This window comes from Macaca nemestrina, chromosome 8 (assembly GCF_043159975.1).
Source record: "Macaca nemestrina isolate mMacNem1 chromosome 8, mMacNem.hap1, whole genome shotgun sequence".
In the NCBI taxonomy this organism is placed as follows: domain Eukaryota; kingdom Metazoa; phylum Chordata; class Mammalia; order Primates; family Cercopithecidae; genus Macaca; species Macaca nemestrina.
The window spans coordinates 127072979-127094982 of record NC_092132.1 but is presented as its reverse complement, the minus strand read 5'-3'; the positions used below and the strand labels follow the sequence as shown (position 1 = coordinate 127094982).

General features: G+C 45.6%; 1 protein-coding gene across 6 annotated transcripts in view; it reads left to right on the top strand.

Annotated features, from left to right (window-relative positions):
• LOC105482017 (protein tyrosine kinase 2 beta) overlaps positions 1 to 22004 on the top strand; it is a 136041-nt gene that overhangs the window by 45661 nt on the left and 68376 nt on the right. The window contains exon 1 of one of the 6 annotated variants that reach the window (XM_011741863.3): positions 10228 to 10397. The exons of the other annotated variants lie outside the window; for them this stretch is intronic. The gene's annotated coding sequence lies outside the window, so the exon portion shown is untranslated. Of the gene's footprint in view, positions 1 to 10227; positions 10398 to 22004 lie in introns of those variants that run through there. 6 annotated transcript variants of the gene reach the window in all.

Genomic DNA, 22004 nt, shown 5'->3' with positions numbered 1-22004 from the left:
CACTCACCTCCTCTGTGGTCTATCCAGCGCCCTTCCATTACGGCCTTCATCCTTTCCCTCTCTTGTCCCTTACCTGTGGTTGGTATGATTTCCCTTTTGTGAAATGTGCCTAACTCCACTCACCACCCATCCTCTATCTGCCGATCTGCTGTGTGGCTTCACCCACATGAGGCTCAAGAGCAATGCAGAATGCAAGGACAGGGAGTTCCTGGAAACTGGATATGTTGCCTCACGACCTTCCTCTACCCAGGTCAAAGTGTGGTCAGCCTCATCTTGCTCTGTGGTCTCACGTCTCAGCCTGTGCATCAGACCTTTTCCCCGTGTTACCTGAAAGCAACTCTATGAAAAGAGGATGATCTGCGACTTCAGTGGGTTTCCTCTCTTGATTTTCTCCTATTTTTAAAGAGAAAACTGTGGTGAGACTCTCGAGTTAGTCTTTTTAGTTTATTTTTGTTTTTTGTTTTTTGTTTTTTTTTTTTTGAGGCAGAGTTGCCCAGGCTGGAGGGCAGTAGTGCAGTCTCGGCTTACTGCAGCCTCTGCCTCCCGGGTTCAAATGATCCTTCCACCTCAGCCTCCCAAGCAGATGGGGCTACAGGTGCTCACCACCACACCCAGCTATTTTTTATATTTTTAGTAGAGACCGGGTTTTGCTATGTTGGCCACACTGTTCTCAAAGTCCTGGCCTCAAGTGATCCACCTGCCTCAGCCTCCCAAATGCTGGGATTACAAGCATGAGCCACCACACCTGGCCCCAGGTTAGTCTTTATAAGCCCTGGTGGACTGTCCAGGAGTAAAACTGTCAGCCTGGGGGTAGCTCGGGCTTGCTGAGCACTGAGGGAGCTACACAGAGGGCATTCTTGCCGACCGAGAGAGTTGTAGTTGTGAATGCCAAGGTCGGGGGCTGGAGGCGGACCTGGTTCTTCCATGCACACTGGGAGTGGGCATAGGGTGAAGAATATGAGTTTTGAACTCAAGGGACTTGGAGGTATGTCTCAGCTCTACCATTTCTTAGCTCTATTACCTTGGGCTGGTTATTTATTGTCGTTGAGATTCCATTTTCTCATCTGTAATATGGGAATATAAACAGAATCTCTTTTTATTTTATATATATATATATTTTTTTTTTTGAGACAGAGTCTCACTCTGACATCCAGGCTGGAGTGCAGTGGCACAATCTTGGCTCACTGCAACCTCCGCCTCCTGAGTTCAAGCAATTCTCCTGCCTCAGCATCCCGAGTAGCTGGAATTACAGGCATGCACCACCATGCCTGGCTAATTTTTGTATTTTTAGTAGAGATGGGATTTCACCGTGTTGGCCATGCTGGTCTCGAACTCCTGACCTCAGGTGATCTGCCCACCTTGGCCCTTCAAAGTGCTGAGATTACAGGCATGAGCCACTGTGCCCGGCCAACAGAATCTTTTTTAAAGAAGAGTTCATTTCTTGATTTCAGGAATAATCTACTGAGCACCTCGTCTGTGCCAGGCACCGATCTAGGCAGAGGCGCGTGTCCTGGGAAGGACCAATATGATGCTTGAGCTAGGGATACTCATATGTTCTGCAAGGGGAACAGGGTATTATGTGGATTGCATAAGAAAGCACATATGCATTGCTTGACCCCATGCCTGATACATACAAAGCACTCGATAAATAGTAGTTGCTATTGTTGTTATATTCTACGCTAGAAATATGATATAAATGTGGTCAGTGAGCCAGAAGAGGAACTTTCGTTTGATAAAATGTTCAGTTTCTTCCTCAAAGGTGTAACTATCTTTTGATTAAAGTGAGTGTATTAGTCCAAGTTCCCCTGAGAAACAGAACAAACAAGATGTAGAGATGTCTATAAAGAGATTTATTATAAGGAATTGGCACACAGGAGTATGGAGACTGGCTAGTCCCAAGATCTACAGTCGGCAGGCTCAAGACCCAGGAAGAGTTAATGTTTCAGTTTGATTCTGAAGGCAAGAAAAAGCTGGTGTCCCAGTTGGAGGGCCCTGAGGCAGCAGGAATTCCCTCTTACTCAGCAGGGGGGTCAGCCTTTTGTTCTATTTAGGCCTTCAACTGATTGAATGAGGCCCATTCTTGTTAGGGAGGTCGATCCACTTTACTCAGTTTACCAACTCAAAAGCTAATCTCATGCAAAAGCCCCCTCACAGACTCACTCAGAATAATGTTCGACCAAATATCTGGGTACTCCATAGCCCAGTCAAGTTGACACAGAAAATTAACCACCACAGGGAGCAATGGCCAGAGGACATCATAGCTGAGACAGCCTAGAGGAGAGCTGAGGACACCTGGGCTGTGCTGGCAACCACCCTGTTCTGGAGGGGAGGGTAACCCCAGCTGAGGTTGGGACAGAGGATGCAAACTAGTGGTCCTGGAACTTGATCCAATCCAAAGATGTGTTTTTGTTAGCTTATACTGTTTTGTAAATCTGCATTAGCATTTAAAGATTAGAGAGTTTATATACAAAGTCTAAATTTCCAGCTTCTCTTGAAAGACTAGAAGTGGCCCCATAGAGATCAAGCATCCATTCTCACAAGGCAAGCATCAGCTGAACCAAAGCCACAGTTGCCCCCTTAGCCCAGATACCCACTGTCGTATTGGCTTAGGCTCCACCAGCCATGCCTGATGGGCTTCACTCATGCACGTTACCACTGCTGCTGCTTTAGGAGAAAAGACACCCAGGCCCAAACATCAGGGCCCTGCCCCTGCCACAGTGGAGAGCCCATGGCAGCAGCATGCTGTGTTCTCTCTGTGGGAGCACAGCCGGGAGGCAGCATGATCCTGTGTTCAAAGCACATATCAGACATCTTACTCCCTAGTCCCTGCACAGACTTCTCCAACAAGCTGCTGTCTAAAGTGTTCTCTGTGACCAGAGTCTTCGCATAGTTCTTTGCCTGGGGAGGGGACTTGGGCAGTGGTGGGAAAACTCTGTCCCCTCCAACTAGAAACTAGCTAAACAACTGGAGAGAATTGGCCTTGGGCAAGCAGCTGGGAGAGGACCCGTTGCTCCTCCCTGCCTCTATATTGTGTAAGTTTATCCCAACATTTCAAACATAGAGCTGGGTGTGGTGGCACACACCTATAGCTCTAGCTACTTGGGAGGCTGAGGCAGGAGAATCACTTGAGGCCAGAAGTTGGAGGTTACAATGAGCTATGATCACACTACTGCACTCTAGCCTGGGTGACACAGCGAGACTCTGTCTCTAAAATAATTTTTTTTTTAAATTGGAGATTTCACATTAAAACTCTCATGAAAAACCAGCAGTGATCATATGGAGGTCAGGCATCTTTTCAGGGCAGGGTGTCTTCTCCTTCTGGTTTAAAGCAGAAGAGGCCCTGAGAGAAGAGCCTTGGTATGGGATCTTCGAGAGCCACAGAATAGTGAAAAATATGCCTCTTGAACAAGAGGTGTTTAGGTGGGAGAAGAAAAGCCTCTAGGGAACCTAGAGCTGCTGCTTATAAAAAACTGAGGAGACATCACAAGGAGGAGGTATTGAACCAACCCTGCATGACCCCAGAGGGCAGAAGTCCAAGCAGGGACCAACAGCAGTGAGAAAGCAGGCTTGCGGTGAGTATAATGCAGGCTTTTCCACCAAAGAGAGCTCCTTGGAAGTGGGAACGCCCATACATAGAGGGTAAATCGCCAGGCTGAGGGGCAGCAGGGGCTGCACATTGGGGCTTCTAAGCCTTTTGCATTCGCAGTGCACATAGACAATAGAAGTGTTTGCAGGGCACACAAAAAGTAGACTGGCAGGGATTGGAAACCCTAAAGGGGACTGCATTTAAGCCTAAAGGTTCCAACCATGGACCTAACAGGTCCAACCATGGCTGGCCTGTTTTGAGTATACTTGGGATTTGTTTTAATCCAGTATGGTAAGACATGCAGATGCAGAGATGACTGTCATGAAGGAAGAAGTTCACATTCACAGACCCCTCACAACAGGACTCCCAGCACACCATACAGGGCCCCGTGGGGCAGTACAGGTAGGTCAGGAGGCAGAGAGAGTGAGAAAAAATGTAAGCAAGAGCATTTATTGTGATTTCCATGGGAAGGAACATGAAACAGCATAGCAGGTTTAGGATTGGCTCATCTGAATAATTTCAGCAGGCTCTGGGCTCTCGCATAGACACTGTCCCCAGTTACCTGGTACCTACCCTGGGGTGATTAGGACAGATGGATAGTGACCTCCAGTGTGAGTGTGACAAGAGGCGGTTGCAAGTGTGGGCTGTGGATGGGTTGGTTTACATATATATGAAAGGCAGCTGTCAGAAACTGGCTGGCCCTGGGAGAAGCAGTCCCTCCAGGGTCAGTGGGGCCCCACGTCAAAGCATCAAATGTAGAAACCAGAAAGCGTGGTTATTACAAAGCCTGGCCCACATGCCCTTGAGGGCTGAGGGGATGATTTTGTCCAGGTGCGCCAGACATGAAGCACTGCATTACGTGATGTCTGCGATTCCTTTCAGCCCTGAGACACTGTAAATCTAATAGCACAGTGAGCTGGAAATGACTTGAGAGTCCAGCCTTATCTCCTCTTTGAACAGAGGGGACCTGAGTCCAAAGAGCTGAATCAACTTGATTAGTCTCATGATGGATTATAAAATGGGGACTGGAACTCAAGGTTTTCCCACCATCCTGTGAGGCTGGAAGGGGCTGATGGGTGTGGCACGACATCTTCATCCATGTGATCTCACAATCACGAGGGGGACATGGGCTCAGGAGTGCCCAGGCTGCAGCATAGGGCATTTCTGGGGCAGAAGGAAGATGTGGGCAGTAGCACAGTCCCTGCCAGACCAGTGAGGCCCTCTCGAGTCCCCTTACCCTGTCCTGGACATGTAGGGAACTCAGAGCCTAAGGTCTTAGAGCCAGGATGTAGCCTGGGATGAGGAGACTACAATCTGGTCTCAGCTTTGCCCTGAACCAAGTGTCTGACTTGGGCAGTTGAGTTTTCCTCTCTGGCGTCACCCTTCCCAATGGTCATCCAGTCATTTCCAAAGCATGCCATCATCATTTCTGTTCAAATAAAAATCCCTTTGCCCCACCCCCTAGTTCTGACCTGTAGGTCCAGGGCAGAACACTTGTGTTTCTAATGATTTCCCTTGAGGAGCATCCAGGTCCTAGAATCCACTGGACCCTTCCAGTGTTAAATCCTACAGTGCTCTGATTGACTGCCTCCCGGTCATAAGCTACTAGGTAGTGAAGGGCTGGGAACCAGACCCCACATTTCCTGCCTCCAGGGGCTGTGTTCTTTCCCTGTCCCATGTGCCTCTCCCCAGCGGGCACCTCCCTCCTCCCCAGTTATGCACGGGTGCACCCAGCTATATAGAAGTGTGTCGTGTCCACTCATGTCTGGTTTAGTATTCTGCCTGTACGACCTGTTTGTTCTCAGAAGGGTCGTGGGCTGCACTGGTGAGCAGGGTACCCTGTGTTCTGGAGCCTTCATTCCCCTCACCAGGCTCACGGCCATGCAATTAGGCACTTGACACATGATGCCAATGTTGACAGCCAAGAATAGAACCCAAGAGTGGGAGGTTAGTCTGCTCAGCAGTGCTGTGGGACGAAGAGGTTTGTGGTTGCCACCTCAGCTCGAGGCTGAGCAGAGACCAGAGCTCAGAATGTACCAAGCATCAGACAGGAGCCCCAGGTGTGGGCTGCAAAGCCGTGGGAGAGAGTCCAGGGGTGTGTTACCTTCAAAGCCCATTCAGGTCTAAAGTCCTCAGAACCCAAGACCTAGACCCAGATAGCAGGGAGCTGCAGAGTGGGTTCAGGCCAGGCCAATCTGGGCAGATGCAATAGGCTTGGCTGCCCCCACCCCAACTAGTGCCATTGGCCCTTCTCAGAGGGAGCAGTCTTTGGAGACTTCTGGTGATCATTACTGGTGTCAGCAGATCTTGTCCAAATTGATTCCTGTGGGCTTCTCGAGGTTGGGACTGAAATGTGTCTGAGCAGCAGGTGGACCTGGACTGGAATGATCTTGAACCATGCAAACCCTCATGTTTCTTTTTGTCAGAGGCATGTGAACCAGAGCAACTCCATCTTAAAGGAGCTAGGTAAAATGAGGCTGAGACCTATTGTGTTGCATTCCCAGACGGTTAAGGCATTCTAAGTCACAGGGTGAGATAGGAAGTCAGCACACGATACAGGTCATAAAGACCTTGCTGATAAAACAGGTTGCAGTAAAAAGTCAGCCAAAACCCACCAAAACCAAGATGGCGACGAGAATGTCCTCTGGTCATCCTCACTGCTACACTCCCACCAGTGCCATGACAGTTTACAAATGCCATGGAAATGTCAGGAAATTACCCTGGTCTAAAATTTCTGGTCTAAAAAGGGGAGGCATGAATAATCCACCCTTTGTTTAGCAAGTATTCAAGAAATAACTATAAAAATGGGTAAACAGCAGCCTTCAGGACTGCTCTGTCTATGGAGTAGCCATTCTCTTATTCCTTTACTTTCTTAATAAAGTTGCTTTCACTTTATGGACTCGCCTTGAATTCTTTCTTGCGTGAGATCCAAGAAACCTCTCTTGGGGTCTGAATCGGGACCCCTTTCCTATAACATTTTCACTTCTGTGTTTAGAACCAGAGACTTGCTGTTGTAAAGTGGGAGGGAGAAGGGTGCAACTCATGTCTCACAGCTCCAGAGGCAGAGCTGACCCCTGCGGGTAAAAAGTGTAGAAAAACTCCTTTAACATATCCTCGGAAAGACCTCTCTGGTACTGAAAACCATCCAGAAATGGAATAGATAGGTTGTTTTTGCCAAAAGGGGCCCCTGTCACTGAAATATGCAGATGCTTGAAGGAACCAGAGGAACTCAGGTGATCTGTGATTACGGCCAACACTCAGAGTTGGGGATGTGTAGTTTCCCACGTACATTACAGATATTATTTTCATTAATGTTCACAACAGTTCTGGGAAAGATAGTGCTAACATGCCCAACTTTTATGGGTGAGTACACTGAGGTTCAGGGAGGTAATGGGATTTGTCCCAGATGATTTGACTGGGCCAGGACAGAGCTCCAAAAATGTGCTTGTTTCATGCCAGTGTGATAAGAACTTTGCGCACCTGGCATCCTTCTTTGGCTGCCATGGGGAGGTCTTAGTTCTGGGCCTGATTCTGTCTCCAGCTGAGTGTGGTCTTAACCCTTTCTGAGCCAATGTCTCCTTCCTGTAAAGGGGCCAGGACCACCTCTGGAGGGAGGAGAGAAGACAGAGAGCTAGTGCTCTGTGAGCTCTCTGTCACATGCACTGCCTGTGTCACAGGAGGGTATTTTTACTGAAGGGTGCCATTACATTAAAATGGAGACTCCATTTCTAAACAGGTGGGCACATTAGCTCTAGCTGGAAAGATTCTCTCCCATTACACAGTTCACAGGTAAAGATCAGGAGGTGTTGGGTGCAAGTGGAGAAGGTTCTGGAAAATGTAAACCTTCTCCTCTACTTAATACTATTCCTGGCATCACCTGCGTAGTCAGTCCTCGAGGGATTACTTGAAAGCTAGCACCCCCGAGGGCATTTACTTTGGGGAAGGGAACATCCCTACCTTCAGTTCCCTCACTTGTAAAACCAAGGGAAGTAAAAACAAATTATCTGACATACCCTTTAGCTCTGGTTCCTACCATTGGTGAGTTTACAATCTTAGTTGTTACTTTTCTCTTTTATCAATATCTCCTCCTATCTTTTTCTTTCTTTTCTGCTTTTCTCTCCCTCACCTTTTTTTCCCTCCACTGTTTCATATCTCCCTCAACAACCAAGGTCTCTCCTTGTAGCTAATGAGTTTAGCTCCCAGAATTACAGACCAAGACAACGATCCTGGAAGCATCAAGTCTAGTCCAGGGGCTTTAGCCCAGACTTTAAGGAATCCAGGGCTACGGTGAGGGATTCAAGGGGGTTCTGCAATTATGGAAGTATTTTCAGCCAAACAATGAAGAAATAAACCACTTCAGGAGCTGAACGATCACTTTAAACGGTATGAAATATTCATATGTGCAACACTTTGTTGGAAGAACATCCCTCTCACCTAATCCCCTCACTTTTTAGATGAGAAAAGCTGAGTTCAGATATATAAGGTGATGGATCCAAGTTACCCGAGTGTCGCTCTGGGGTTTAAGTTGCATGTGATTCAAAAGAGTGTAAAATCTTACAGCTTATCAGTGTGTGTGTGTGTGTGTGTGTGTGTACACAAGGCAATCAGAACATTCTGTCAATAGAAGCAGAAAAGTAGAAGTTGGTTCCTTCTGGGGCTCCTGAAAACTGGGGTGTAGACATAACCCGCACACTCCCCTCCTACCGGCTTCATCTTGCTCCCTTTCCCCTAGAGGAGCTGGGGGAGAGCAGCACACAGTTCCCCTCCTCACTGGCTGTCTTCTCCCTGCTGCTTCTCGTCTGCGGTGAGGCTGTGGAGAAGTGGGTTGCTGTTCTTTTTTCTGACTTCCTGTGTGCTTCAGAAACCTCAATGAACAAAGAGCTAAAGGAAGAAAGGGCCCCGGAACCGTTATGCCAAACATAGACTCACATCCGACATGGGGGAGCTGGATGCCTGATTTTTATAGAGATGAAACCCAGGATTCAGGATTCCGACTGCCCTGTTCCCAACGTGGCTGCATGGGGAATGTCAGTGCTTGGGAGCTGGAAGTAGGTCGCAGGTTTCTCATTCTTTTCAGGCTTAGGTCTAATGTATTTAAATAGGTAGCCGAAGTGAGTCTTTAGAGTATGTATCATTGAAATCAAACCAACATTAAAAGGAAACACTTAATTTCCTGTCTACAACCACCGTTTTTTGTTTGGTTTTGCAGACAGGGTCTCATTCTGTCGCCCAGGCTGGAGTGCAATGGCACGGTCATAGCTCACTGAGCTTTGAACTCCTGGGCCACCTCACCTACCTGGGTAGCTGGGACTACAGGCACATGCCACCATGCTGGGGTCTTTTTAAAAATTTTTTGTAGAGATAGGAGTCTTGCCTGTGGCCCAGGCTGGTCTCAAACTTCTGGGCTCAAGTGATCCACCCACCTCGGCCTCCCGAAGTGCTGGGATTACAAGCGTGAGCCACCACACCCGGCCTACCACAACTGTTTTAATTTCTCTGTTTTCCCTCAGTGTACAACTCAGCTGTAACCATAGGAGCATATTTCCATAGATAATTTGCATATAATCTTTGAAGTTTTCATAATCCCTTAATTGAATTTACCTAAGTAGTCTCCTTATTACTTACCTTTTAGCACACACAAGTTAATTTACGAGTGAGTCTCTGCATCCAGGTGAGAACAGCATCGGAGGGAAAACCTGTGCCCTTTTTTTTTTTTTTTTGAGATGGAGTCTAAAAAAACTGGACTGCAATGGCACGATCTTGGCTCACTGCAATATCCGCCTCCTGGGCTCAAGTGATTCTCCCCCCTCAGCCTCTCGAGCTGGGATTACAGGCACATGTCACCATGCCCGGCTAATTTTTTTGTATTTTAATAGAGACAGGGTTTCGCCACGTTGTCCAGGGTGGTTTCAAACTCCTGAGCTCAGGCAATCCACCTGCCTCGGCCTCCCAAAGTGCTGGTATTACAGGTGTAAGCCACCACACCTGGCCCTGTGCTTTTTTGATGTTGTTTTTGTTTTTGCTGTTTGTTGTTGTTTCAACGGCACATTGCTGAGCTTTCTGTCTATAAGCTCCTGTTCTCAGGGCCTTGCTACTCATATTATGATCCACAGGAGACTCTCAGGGTCAGGTCTTTCTCTGCCCAGCCCTGGCTTCCTGGTGCTGTGTTCATGTCTGATTTTGGATCCCTGAGACCTTTTTCTCCTACCGTTCTTCTAAAAGGGTAACAGTCATTTTGGGACCTTGCTCAGGAAATTTTCAGCTGGGTTTTCCCTTTGTATTTTATTGGATGCTTTTAACCAGGCAGGAAAACTCCTGCTACCATGTGAGTTGTGCTGGGGAGACTTGCCAGAGAAGAGCTGCCCACAGGGGGATTTCTCGCTACCGCATTCAGGGTTTCCCTACTTTGGAGGCCTCGTGGCTGGAGTTTTAAAGGCCAAAGTTCCCCTGAATTTTCTGAACTCTGAATGATTGAAACCACCTATTTTATTTTTTTCTCTTTTTACCCAAGCGCCCATTTCCCAATAAAGGGCTTGGGTAATGACAAGAAACTAAAACTGAAACCACAACTCTGCTCTAAAATAAGAGACTCTGAGACACCCAGGAAGGGCCTGCCTTTAAGACTTGTCACTCCCTGAGATCCATCGCGGCACCAAATGTTTGCTGAGCTCCATCCTGGGAGGGAGGCCTGCAGCCTGGGAACTGGGAGACCTGTGTCCCAGTGGAGAGACCTCACCATGTCATGAGTCTCTCTTGATTCAGTTCTCACAGTGAGTTGAGGGCCAAGCCAGCGATTCTTCAGCCTCACCACGTGGGTACCAGGATCACCTGAGATGTTAGGAGGGTGGGGAAAGAGGGAGGTGTTGGTCAAAGGGGACAAAGTTTTATTTATGTAGAATGAATAAGTCCCAGAGATCTAATGTACAGCATGGTGACTGTACCTAAGCATGCTGAATTACATACTTCAGATTGGCTAAGAGAGTCGATTTTTAAAATTTTAGTAATTTTTTAAATTGATGCATAATAACTGTACGTATTATGGGGTACAGAGTGATATTTGAATACATGTATACTCTGTGTAATAATCAAATCAGAGTAATTACTATATTCATCATGGAAAACATTTTATTTCTTTGTGTTGGGGACATCCAAAATTCTCTGTTCTATTTTAAAATATACAATAAATTATTGACTCTAGTCACCCTACAGGGCTACAGAACATTAGCACTTATTCCTCCTGTCTAGCTTTAATTTGGTATCCATTAACCAACCTCTCTCCATCTACGTTCCACCCTGCCCTTCCCAGCCTCTAATAACCACAATTCTCTCTACTTCTGTGAACTCAACTTTTTTAGCTCCTACCTATGGGTGAGAAAATATAGTATTTCTCTTTCTGTGCTTGACTTATTTCACTTAACATAACGTCCTCCAGGTTCATCTATGTTGTTGTGAATGACAATATTTCATTCTTTGTCATGGCTAAATAGCACTCCGTCCGTTGATGGGCACTTCAGTTGATTTCCTATTTTGGCTATTGTGAGTAGTGCTGCAATCAATGTGGACGTACAGATATCTCTTCAACACATTGATTTTAATTTCCTTTGGAAAAATCCCTAGTAGTGGGATTGCTAGATCATATGGTAGTTCTATTTGTAGTTTTTTGAGGAATCTCCATACGGTTCTTCGTAATGGTTATACTAATTTACATTCCCACCAACAGTGTTTAGGAGTTCTCTTTTCTCAACATCCTCACCAGCATTTGTTATTTTTTGTCTTTTTGATAATAGCCATTCTAACTGGGTGAGATGCTATCTCATTGTAGTTTTGATTCATATTTCTCTTATGATTAGTGATATTGAACATATTTTCATTTATCTGTTGGTCATTTCTATGTCTTTGTTTTTCTGAGATGGAGTCTCGCTCTGTTGCCCAGGCTGGAGTGCAGTGGTGCGATCTCGGCTCACTGAAACCTTTGCCTTCCGGGTTCCAACGATTCTCGTGCCTCAGCCATTGGAGTAGCTGGGATTACGGGTGTGCCACCACGCCCAGCTAATTTTTGAATTTTTAGTAGAGAGGGGCTTTCCCCATGTTGACCAGGCTGGTCTCAAACTCCTGACCTCAAGTGATCCATCCACCTTGACCTTCCAAAGTGCTGGGATTACAGGTGTGAACCATCACGCCTGGTTGTATGTCTTCTTTTGAGAAATGTCCTTTCAGATACTTTGCTCATTAAAAAAAAAAATTATTTTTTTTTTTACCATTGAGTTGTTTGAGTTCCTCATGTATCCTAGATATCAGTCCCTTGTTAGATAAACAGTGTGCCCATATTTTCTCCCGTTCTACAGGTTGCCTGGTCCACTCTGTCAATTGTTTCCTTTGCTGTGCAGAAGCTTTTAGCTTGATAAAATCCGATTTGTCATTGGGAGGTCAAGACAGGAGAATTGCTTGAGGCCAGGAGTTCGAGATAAGCCTGGGCAACATAGTGAGACGCTGTCTCTGTTTTTTTTTTTTTAAATCCCATTTGCCTATTTTTACTTTTGTTACCTGCAAAATTTTTTGTTTTCCCTGCAAAATCTTTGCCCAGAACAATGTCCTGAAGGATTTACCCTGCTTTCTTCTAATGGTTTTATAGTTTTGAATCTCACATTTTCGTCCTTATTCTGAGTTGATTTCGTGTACAGTGAGAGATAGGGATCTAGTTTCATTCTTCTGCATATGGTTATTCAGATTTTTCAGCACCATTTATTGAAAACGCTGTCTTTTTCCCAATGTATGTTCTTGGCATCTTTGTTGAAAATCAGTTAGCTATAAATATGTGGATTTATTTCTGGGTTCTTTATTCTGTTTCATTTGTCTATGTGTCTGTTTTTATATCAGTACCATGCTATTTTGGTTACTTTAGCTTTGTAGTATTTTTGAAGTCAGGTAGTGTGATGCCTCCAGCTTTGCTCTTTTTGCTCAGAATTGCTTTGGCTATTTGGGGTCTTTTGTGATTCTACATGAACTTTAAGATTGTGTTTTCTATTATATTTCTGTGAAGAATGTCATTGGTCTTTTGATGGGGGTTTCATGGAATTTGTAGAGCGCTTTGGGTAGTATGGTTATTTTAACAATATTAATTCTTCCAATCCATGAACATGGAACATTTTTCATTTTGTGTGTGTGTCCTCTTCTAATTCTTCCCCCCTACCCCCCCACCCAAGATGGAGTCTTGTTCTGTCACCCAGGCTGGAATGCTGTGGTGCCATCTTAGCTCACTGCAACTTCCACCTCCTGGGTTCAAGCAATTCTCCTGCCTCAGCCTCCCGAGTAGTAGGGATTACAGGCGCATGCCACCACGCCTGGATAATTTTTGTATTTTTAGTAGAGATGGGGTGTCACCATGTTGGCCAGGCTGGTCTCAAAATGGCTGGTCTCGAGCTCCTGACCTCGTGATCTGCCCAACTCGAACTCCCAAAGTGCTGGGATTACAGGCGTGAGCCTCCACGCCCAGCCTCTTCTATTTCTTTCATCAGTGTTTTATAGTTTTCATCATAAAGGTCTTTCTTGGTTAAAAACTATCCTGTCTTATTAAATTTATTCCTATTTTATTACGATTTTTGTAGCTATTATAAATGAGATTGTTTAGTTTTGTTTTAGATAAAGTCTTATGCTATTGCCTGGGCTGGAGTACATTGGCACCATCATAGCTCACTGCAGCCTTGACCTCCTGGGCTCAACTGATCCTCCCACCTCAACCTCCTGAGTAGCTGGGGCCACAGGTGCTCATCACCACACCTGGCTAATTTTTTTTTTTTTTTTTTTTTTTTTTTTTTGAGATGGAGTTTCACTCTTGTTGCCCAGGCTGGAGTGCAATGGTATGATCTCGACTCACCGCGACCTTCGCCTCCCAGGTTCAAGTGATTCTCCTGCCTCTGCCTCCCGAGTAGCTGGGATTACAGGCATGAGCCACCATGCCCAGCTAGTTTTTTGTATTTTTAGTAGAGACGGGATTTCTCACGTTGGTCAGGCTGATCTTAAACTCCGGACCTCAGGTGATCTGCCTGCCTCGGCCTCCCAAAGTGCTGGGATTACAGGTGTGAGCCACTGCTCCTGGCCGAACACCTGGCTAATTTTTAAATGTTTTGTAGAAACAGGGTCTCCCTATTTGTCCAGGCTGGTCTCAAACTCCTGGACTCAAGCAATCCTCCTGCCTCAGCCTCCCAAAATGTTGGGATGACAGGCATGAGCCACTGTGCCAAGCCAAGATTACTTTTTCTGTTTCTTTTTTAGCTAGTTGGTTATAGGTATACAGAAACACTACTGGTTTTTATATGTTGATTTTATACCCTGCAACTTTACCGAATTTGTTTATTAGCTCTAACCATTTTTGGTGGAGTATTTAGGTGTTTATATAAAATCATGTCATCTGCAAAGAGGAACAATTTGACTCCCTCTTTTCCAACTTGAATGCCTTTCATTTCTTCCTCTTGCCTAATTGCACTGATCAGTACTTCCTAGAGAATAGATCTTAAGTGTTTTCAGTACACACACAAGAAAAGGTAACTGTGGAGATGAATATGCTAATTAGCTTGACTGTAATAATCAACTTGCTATACAACTCAAATATATACAATTTCAGTTAAAAATATTTTTATAAAGAATCACCTGAGATGTTATTGAGAAATACAGATGGCTAGGCCCCAACCCCCAAGGTCTCCATGCACTAGGTCAGGTTAAGTCTTAGAGATATTTACACTATATATTCCAGCAATGCCGACATGCAGGTAGACAGGGTGAAGAACGCAGGGACCAAGTGCTGTCTGAGGTTGTTGCTCATCTAACAGCAACGTTTTACCATTAGAATCCAGAGCCCCAGAGGACCTTACTGTGGGGGTGTCTATGGAATGAGGCCTCCTTCTTGGGTAGGTCTGTACTGTGAATTATAACCAGAATCTTCATCACTGCAGGATGCAGTGAGAAAGAGCCCACACCTGCAGCCCCTTCTGACTCCACTCAAATCACAGTTCTGCTCTCTACTTGCTGTGTGGCCTTTGGGAAGTTACTTTGCTCAGCCTCAGAGACTTCATCCATGAGATGGGGGATAACGGTACCTACCTTTTGGGTTTTTCTTAGAATGCACTGGGCTCATTGTGCATGGAAAGTGCTAGCCCAGGGTTGGGCTGGGGAAGCACTCTGTTACCTCTGCTGTTTCTCAGAAATGAGCCCTTTGGCGGTCATGGAGAGCTGGAGGAATAAGTCGTGTGCTCAAGGTCTCAGGGCTGAAGAGGAAATCAAGATTGTGGGGTGGCAAAGAACCTCAAGGCACTGCCAGACACTCTGGGCTCTTGGAGAACTGTTCAGAGTTGGAGATAACTTTCTGTAATCCTAGGCATCTCTTCTCTTGTCATTTCATTGAGATATCTGTCTATCCTATTTAATCCAAGCCTAATTTTGGATAGGATCCAGAAATCTAGGTGAATTTCAGGGACCTATTTGCTTCCTTATCTAGCTTGGTGGGGAGAAGATCAGCCCCTCTGTGTGGGCCACGTGGAGTACAGAAAATAAAACTGTATCACGGCCGGGCACAGTGGCTTACACCTGTAATCCCAGCACTTTGAGAGGCTGAGGTGGGCTGATCACTTGAGGCCAGGAGTTCAAGATCAGCCTGGTCAATATGGTGAAACCCCCTCTCTACTAAAAATACAAAAATTAGCTGCGTATGGGGGCGGGCGCCTGTAATCCCAGCTACTCAGGAGGCTGAGGCATGAGAATCACTTGAACCCAGGAGGAGAGGTTGCAGTGAGCCAAGATCATGTCACTGCACTCTAGCCTGGGCAACAAAGTGAGATTCCATCACACACACACACACAAAAAAAAAACTGTGTCTGAGGAGGAGCTAGAGATTGATGCATAGGAGAGAGGTCCAGTTTTTATCCTTGTGCAACAGACTTTACACATTTCTAAAATATATTTAACCAAAATAACAATATTATAACCGATGTAACTTAAGATCTCTAACTGCATGCAGTTCTAAATGTGGACTGTGTTTTTATGTAGTTCTAATCAGTATGTAAATTTCATTCTCTGTCACTTAACATTTTTATATAAATCTTTTCATGCACTACTCATATTTTTATCATAGTTTATCATTATTGCTAGCGCTCAAACTTCCCCCTGAGCATTTTGTTTTGATTCTCATTATTTCACTACTATAAATAGTACAGCTAGGAACATCTTTGTGCAAATGCTTCACACCCCTCGCCTTGGATAGATGCGGTATGTTTCCCAACGTTGGGTAGCAAGATCAACACATGTGAGTTATTTTGTATTTAACTTCCTTGCTTCAGAAAGCCAATTCTGAGTAATTGGCAATTGTACTAGTTCATTTCAAGTCAATGAACATAAGTTTTTCTTTTTTTTCCCTAGGTAACTTGGCTTGTTTAGTAGGTTTATGGTGGTTCCTTAAAGTTGTTTTTATTAGCATTTTCAACTGCTGAGGGCTTTTCCATCTATTTTTAATTTTCTCAAGTCTTTTTCACACACAGGTGGCATCCTGTTTGCTGGAAGGGGCATTAAAATTGCTGTTTTATCCAATTCGCATTAAAATGAAAGCTGAATACGTCTACAGGTGGGGGCTTGGTCATGTTTAATGGTTTTGAGATTTGTTTACATAAAGCAAATGTTTGGTGTATACTAGGTTTGCAGAGAGTGGCAGACTAGGGGGTTGGCAGGTGGAGAAGATTGTTCAAGAGGATGGTTTTGTTGCTTTTAAGGTGGTGAGAGACAGGGGTGCTACATCTGTACAGTTAGACTTGGGTTTATACTTTCTAGTTAAAAAAAAGTACCTGAGTTTTTTTTTTAATCACCAACTTTTTTTTTCTGTTTATTACATGTATCATAAAACATACCTTAATCAAGTCCTACGTATCCATGACTATATACATATTAACATGTCAAAAGTCTGCATTCGTTTCCATGCATGTATGAGGAATTTGTGTTTGAGCAGAATTCTGGGGGCTACCTCAGAAAAGCAGGTTCATCTGGACTGTACTCTTTGACGCAGAAATAAGCTTTAGGTGTGGAGACCAAGCTCAGAGCAGGGGCGGAGGGAAGGTTGGGGGGCACTTAGTGCTGGGATGTAGGCCGTGGACTGTGTTTGTTGGGGTACAGTGGGAAATCTGAGCTCTGGTCTTATCTCTGCTACTGAAGAAAGGGGACCCCAGGAAAGCTGCTCAGTCAGTCACTTTTCCTCGTCCTCAAAATGGGAGAGCAGCCTGCCTTGGGAGGTATCAGTGAGGTAGCAAGGGTGCAAACGCTATGAAGGGAGATTCAGCGAGTGATATGCAAATGTGAAGCTCCTCTTCCTCTGGCTGTTACATTTCTTCTTAACGTTGACTTGGAGGAAGGAGTCAGATCCATCTTTCACTGGGCAGTCCTACAACTGTTCAAAACCAGCAATCCATCCTGCATTCCCATGACTCTCTCTTTGGTTTTAGGGGTCTGCACCAGGTGATAGGGCTTTGTTGAATGCCCTTGCCCTAGCAGACGGCCTGTAGACGGCCTGTCAAACCCCAGGCCCTCAGCTTGCACCGCTGAGGTGGGATCATGTGTGCAGAGCCCGGAGGGAAATCACTGTCGTTTCTTAGGGGTTTTCTGGTAATCCCAACACTACATTAACTTTTCTTGGCAGCCACATCATAGTGACTAACAGTGAATTTACAGTTAGCCTAAATCCTATTTTTTAATCCATCGCTGCTAAACCTCTTCTTTCTCATCCTAGACTGGGGAAGACTTTTTTTCTTTTTTTTTTTTTTTTTAATCTACATGAAGAATGGCTCATTTATCCCACTTCACAAGTTGCATTTTGTTAAACTTGGCATGACTTACCAGCCTGCGAGGATTTCAGGAACTTTTTTTGATCCTATGTTAAAGCCATAATCTCTCCCAATCCTTTGCTCAACTTGATGCTTCTTGTTTAATAACCACAAGCTCCTTCATACCCAATTATAGGTGTGAACAGAAGCAATTAAAGTAACAGTCTTCCATCCAGGTTAATGTAGACATTTGATTAGCAGTCTTTAGAAAAAACCATTTGACCAGCTAGGAATTCACCTGCTATCATCTGACCTCCTTATTAACTTCTCAAGAAAATGGGGAAGAACTCAGACAAACTGAAGCATTGATTTGTCATGGTACCAAATTTCCTTGCTCAGCAGCCAACTTTGTAACCCACCTGGAGAGGGACATGAGATTTGCAGGAGTTGGAGGTTGAGAGGGAAGGAAAAAGCTGAGATGATTTGAAGAGGAGAAGTTGTTGGATAACTTAGTCTGGGATTAAAGATGACAAATCTTAAGAGGAGAAGTTGTTGGATAACTTAGTTTGAGATTAAAGATGACAAAGAGTGTGGTTTTGAAAATAACAACTTTCAGAGGACTGGAGAGTAAGAGAAAAGAAGCTCTTGGGAGGAAGGGGTACATGGTAAGATGTTATGCCTCCATGCACCTTGTACATTGTTATCTTGAAGTGCTGGGTGGTGCAACCACTACAGGCAACAAGTGGGACATCAAGGGTCAGAGGTGGCTTGAGGCCAGGGACCCTGAGATCTGCCCTCTTTGCCTAGAGTCTGTCACTGTTCAGGCAGTGGTGTGCTGGAACCAACTCTCACAAGCCAATGGCATCCATTTCTCCCCAACTCCCCTTTCAGTACCATCATGCTGGTGGCTTGGAATCAACCACAATGGAAGTATTTACACCAGAGAAATTGGCAAGTGCTACAAATCAAGGCATCCTTCTCTTGGATTGCCAGTGGCCAAACACACACCAGGCACTTATTCTCGCTGCCTCTGCAGCCTCCCAGCTCACACCTGTGCTGTATCCTTGTGCCATGTTTATATTTTTAAAATGAAAATCTGCTTTTCCATGGATGATATTCAAAAATTTCTTAGCAGATTGCCACCTTCTGGTCTCATTTCCCAATGACCCCTCGCCCACCCTCTTCACCAGCCCTATAGGCAGCATGTCATGGGGTGTCCTGATCTTTCTGGGTCACTTTTTCCTAAGATCCTGAGGCCCAGTAGGCAGGTTCTCTTCTGTGATCCTCTGGTCCCGTGCTTAGATTTCTATTAGAGACCATAGCAGGCTGTGGCTGTTTTTGTGTGTTTTGTTCTGTTTTACCTTTTTTCTTTTTACTGGATTATGATCTAATAGATGGGGACCTTCTTCCCTCTTCTGTTTATCTTCATAGCTACAGGTCCGTTATAGCTCCTGAAACATAAGAAGGCAGAGAGAGGAGGGGAGGAAGGAAAGAAGAAAGGAGGGAGGGAGGGAAGGAAAGAAGGAAGACAGGAGGGAAGACAGGAAGACACTCCACCAAAAGGCATTCATGACCTGGCCAATAAGGAGCAAGATGAGTGTGATTTTTGAAGAACTGAGAGAAGAGTGGAGCCTGGAAGTCAAATAGGAGATAAGCAAAATCTGGCTAGCTGCAGGGATCAAAGGCTTTGAGGGGAGAAGAGGTTCCCTTAGCAAGAAAGCATAGGGTAATGCATCCCTGTTGCTCCCCTCCTGCCCTGCAAGACCCCCCAGGTCAGCTGGCCTCTGGGCTGGCAGGAGCTGGCAACAGAGGGACTCCCGGTGGGTAATGGGTGCGGGGGTGGGGAGCTGAAAATGTGGTAAAGTTTTAACAAATGCTTTTTGAATTACATTCAATTATAGCTGGCAATAATCACAACCTTTCTGGTTCTCTCTTTCACAAGGTAATAGGAGAAAGGCTTGGAGAGGAGGGAGGTGATTTAGCAAATGCTGGACTGGAGGGCCCTGGAGCAGGCAGAATGCTGGCCCTGCGGGAACTGAGGGCTGAGAGGGCTCCAGCTGCGGAGGGGGCGCTGTGAGGAGCCAGCAGGACCCAGCCTTGCCCAGAAACCTAGGACCAGTTCCCTGAGACTGCAAGGTCGTTGCAATTAGTTAAGTGCCTGCACTCAGCAGGCCTTTGGGAAAGGGCTGTGTTCTCCATCTTGTTGATGTGGAAACAGCAAAGGGAAGTGACTCAGAGGCGGAGTGGAAAGGCGGAGTGTGTCTCGTGACATTCTGACTTCTACTAGATCCAAAGGGCTGTGCTTGACTGTCTCCTGGGAGGCTTCCTTCCATGGACAGGCGCCTGTGGTGCTCTGAGGACAGGCAATGGGGCTGTGCAGGAGCAGAGGAAAGGGAAGTGTGATCTGTGGAGGTGGGGCAGGTGCATGGAGGGAGGCGGGGCTCGGTGAAAAGGCAGCCTTGGTGCACCGAGCACTGGAGGTAGAAGGGGCTGCCACAGCCACCTGATCCTGCACTTAGGAGGTCAGTTTAGACTTTTTTAAAGTAAGGTTTAAAGGCCAGGCATGGTGGCTCATACCTGTAATCCCAGCACTTTGGGAGGTTGAGGAGGAAGGATCACTTGAGGCCCGGAGTTCAAGACCAGCCTAGGCAACACAGAGAAACCCTATCTCTATCCAAAATAAAAATAAAAAATTGAACTAGGCATGGTGGCAGGTACCTGTAGTCCCAGCTACTTGGGAGGCCGAGGCAGGAGGATCACCTGAGTCCAGGAGTTTGAGGCTGTAGTGAGCTATGATCACATCCCTGCACTCCAGCCTGAACAACAGAGCAAGCCCCTATCTCTAAAAAATAATAATAATTAAAATTAAATTTCAAAATTAAAAGGTGGGTCTTAGTATTATATTTCCAATTCTTTCTTCTGCCAAGTCACAGACACTTAAAAAATGAATGTGCCAAGGAGTTTACAGAAGTAACCTCTGATCCTCCAGAAAATTCTGCAGGATAAGTAATAGTAACCTCATGCCCCAGTGAAGGAAACTGAGGCCTGCAGAGATTGTCTTGTCCAAATCACACAACAGGTCCATGGCAGAGACTTAAGGCTGCCATGTTGCCACACTCAAGTAATGGCCCAGTTGTGTGGTTTGCCAGCCCCGAAGAAAGTGGTTTAAATCCAGGTTTGAATGAGTTAGATGTATGCGCCTTCTCCCTGAGATCATACACCCTTTCTGACTAATGGTCCCCTTTCCACACTCTCTCAAATCAGGAATATAACTGTTTTTTTTCCTTCTTGAGGTGGAGTTTCACTCTTTTCCCCCAGGCTGGAGTACAACGGTGCAGTCTCGGCTCACTGCAACCTCCATCTCCTGGGTTCAAGGGATTCTTTTGTCTCAGCCTCCCAAGTAGCTGGGATTACAGGCACGCGTCACCACACGCAGCTAATTTTTGTACTTTTAGGAGAGATGGGGTTTCACCATGTCGGTCAGACTGGTCTTGAACTCCTGACTTCAAGTGATCTGCCTGCCTCAACCTCCCACAGTGCTAGGATTACAGTCATGAGCCACCACACCTGGCCAGGAACAGAACTTTCAGTCCTCAAGACCATGCATTTTACATTTGGGACTCCCAGCATCCCCTTTGGTGTCTGCCTCCCCAAGAGGCTAAGCTATTTATTGAACACAACGTGTGTAACATTACCCTACGATGTCTTCAAGGGCCAGAGTTAAGTTTTCCTGTGATATTTATTCCTGTAACCCTAGCATCTCCCCTGTGCCAGAAGCACAGTCCTAGGTACAGTTACAGCCTGGTGCATCTGGAAGGGACTGAAATGCTGCTTCAGTTCCCCCTCCTGCAGGCAGGTCAATGTCTTGCCATTCAGGAAGAGCATAATTTATTTTCTTCCTGAAGATCTTAAGAACTCAGAGACTGTCCATCCTCCTATAGTACCCTTTGCAGATTTTGGCCAAGAAGTTCTTACAGCCAATCAGAACTTTTCCTGTTTTAATTTGAGCCCATTTCCTTGTGTTTGTTATTCTTTGGCTTTGACTGTGGCAGATTTGGCGGCCAGGAGGCAAACCGAAGCCCAGAATGGCTCAGAGCCAGGGTTTTCACTAGTGCCATGGGATGTAGTCTCCTCTGACTCTGCTCTGAGGGTCTGGGGCAGACCAGGAAGCAGGGAGGATGGAATGCCAGGGCTTGGAGAGCCAGGAAGGAGGTCTGGAGAAAGGGGCAGTTTTTGGCTCATGAGTTGAGCATCAGAGGATTTTGTGATCATTAAAGGCCAGAGATACACTATTGACGAGTAGTTCAAATAATCAGACAATATTTAGAGGCGTGAACAAGTTCTGTCATCAAGAAGAGGAGGTGGAGTCAGCAGATTGTTGTCATCTCTTCCTAACTCAGCATTCAGCAGTGATGTGCATTGGTACCTGAAGGTCAGTCACAGTGGGAATTTTTACACTACAGAAATTGGCAAGGTCTGCAAAGTAGAGCTTTTTTTTTTTTTTTTTTTTTTTTTTTTCCTGGAGCACTACTGACAGGAGGAGCAAGATACAGGGAATACAGGTCATCAGACAAGATTTTGGAAAAAAGACAAGTGAAAATAGTCATGATGATAGAGCCTTT